The 2618-nt window shown below is 41.8% G+C and overlaps 1 pseudogene; it reads right to left on the reverse strand.

Annotated features, from left to right (window-relative positions):
* Nucleotides 1-768: 768 nt before the first annotated feature.
* On the reverse strand, nucleotides 769-1317 carry LOC119573920 (annotated as a pseudogene).
* Nucleotides 1318-2618: the final 1301 nt, after the last annotated feature.

A 2618-nucleotide genomic window follows, 5' to 3' on the forward strand; every position in this document is an offset into this window, starting at 1 on the left:
ACACTTACATCTGTTAGTTTGAACATTTAATCAGATCACTACATTTTGCATCTAGTAAAAACCCTGACCACTAATGCAGATTGTCCAATAGCAATTCTCGAAGTGAACTGCAGTATCCTGATTTACGTTATCTTGTCAGTAAACGCTGGGGGCGGGGGTCAAACTGGTTTCAAAGAATACTGACCCTTTAGAACACCCGACTTCACAGCGATCTTATATGGTTATTTCCCAAATCTCTGCTGACAGCAACACCCAGGATCTTCCGCTGATCTCCTCTACCACAATCCACAGCTGGAATGGGACAGCAACATTGTCACCAGACTCACCAACTTTAAAGTCTAAGCGACTACGTTTGACTATTCTCTCAGCTTGAGATACCTGCCCTCTGTATGCTTCCACTCTACGTTTCTGAATTTGGACTTGGTGATCTTGAAGTATCTGAGGAGTTTGAACAATGGCATCAACAGAAAGTGCCTCAGTCACTTCAGTGGTCAATAAATCATTATTGTCACTTGCAGTTGCTTCGCTAGTGGTCACTGAACCAGTAGAACTTGCAGCAGAACCTGTTGCTGTTGCATCATCTCCTTACATAACTGCTATGAGATCACTCTCCAACCTTGAGACAACTTTTGTGGGTAGAGGTGAAGAAGTCAGGCCAACTCTGGCTTCACAACCAAACATAGCAGAGTATTGAGAGCACTTTATCCCTGAATGGTGAGCATTTTAAAAAAACAAACAAACTCGATACCAACTTACCAGTCTTGTGAATTATGCTGCAAGCCAGGTAACTAACATATCCTTAATATCACCATCCGCACGTTCCACAGAACCCTGACATTGTCGATGACGGGGCTTCTGATGAACCATGGTGAGGCCATATTTCTTTTAGCTCAGTAATCACCCTGGATGTGAACTCTGAGCCATTATCACTTTGAAGAACAGCAGGGGCACCCATGAGAAAGAAACTATCTACAAGCTGGAAGGCAACCTCTGCAGCACGTTTGGTTTGAAGAGGACGAAGAGTGCAGAATTTGGTGAGATGGTCTTGGTACACCATGATCTATTTAAAGTTGGAGTGTGGCATTGATTGCATGTCAGTCAAATCAACCTGGCCCCTAGATGCAAATTCCTTGCTGAGGATAGGATGCACCACAACACACTTGGTCATTGGTCTTTTCCTTTTCTTCTGACATTCCTCACACAGTGATTTGAAGAGCTCCAAGGCCTTTGTTGTGATGTTGGCATATTTTCGTTGTAACTCCTTAATCATGCAGTCACGCCCACCATGCTGTTGCAATATGAGCACGTTTGATGACGTCAAAAGTCTCCTCAGTAGTTACATAATACAGGGGTGGCTCATCTGCATTTGTCTGTTTTTTTGTATAAGCTTTTCCACGTCACCACATTGGAAGACTTCATATCTGAAAAGAAATAGAATGCATTAATTCAGTAAAACTACAATTATCACTACTATTTTAGGGCAAATATTATTCTTATTTGCTGCATAAATGTTAAGTCAGTGGCTAGGGTTTGGGGCAGCAGTTACTACAAAAAATGCGAACCACAGTTTGATCATGTCATATCCCATGCTTACAAAACATATCTGTCAGTCTGCATGAATTAGTAAAACAGTATGTGAGCTATTTTATAACAATAATGATTTAGCCCTTACAGTGCTGACTTATTTTCATGAAAAATGATCAGTATTACTCGTAGTCTCTGTTACCCCATGTAATTAAAATTAGTTGTAATGAAAACTAATTATATCTCAGGGATTTACAACAAAAAACAAAATAACTTACTTGGACAGAAAAAAATAGTTTTCTACTCAGCAATGGGCTATTTGCTGATGAAAAATTTAATAAATGTCTACCTTCTGTAGTACTCAGATAAGATATTCTTGCTTTCTTCATAAAATCTGAACAGCTCACTCTTGAATCTCCCTTCAGTACTCTCAGAAGCCATCATGGACAGCGCGATGATTAAAGGGGGCTTTAAAAGCAATTCACAATTCAGAAGAGGAAAGGGGAAAAGGGGGGGGCATAAAGAGAGAGGGAAAGGCAACGCGATAACACGGGGCACGTGAGGACAGACGAACGGAAGCGAAGGGAGGTCAGATAGGTCGGAGGGTCTGGCGGACTATTGTATACGGGAGAAAACGGAGGATGTGGGAAGCGAGGAGACTGTCGGGAGGAGTAAAGCACTGTTTAGGTTGAAATTAGGCAGCAACTTTTTTTAAGGAGGATTCAGCTAGTCTGCGGGCGTGGACATCAGTGGAAGGAAAGACAATTCGCGCCGCTGCCCTGGGGTAACGCGACGTCGAGAACATGACGAGGGTAGCCAGTTTTTGGGGAACAAAACACGCAGGAAGTCGATCTCTCCATCCAGGTGTTGGGGGCCACAGATGCGAAGTGATGCCATACCAATATAAAGCAACTCGTGGGCATGAAATTGAAAAAAAAAAAATTATCAAAATATATTTACCGATTTTCATAGTCTTACTGAAGCCATCCAGTAAGATAGTGTAAAAGCAGGATAGCATTTCAGGGATTTCGTGAATTCCTGGATATTTCAGTAAATTCACGAAATTCCCGAGTGGATCAATGATTTCAATGAAT

The sequence above is a fragment of the Penaeus monodon genome, chromosome 6, assembly GCF_015228065.2.
Source record: "Penaeus monodon isolate SGIC_2016 chromosome 6, NSTDA_Pmon_1, whole genome shotgun sequence".
In the NCBI taxonomy this organism is placed as follows: domain Eukaryota; kingdom Metazoa; phylum Arthropoda; class Malacostraca; order Decapoda; family Penaeidae; genus Penaeus; species Penaeus monodon.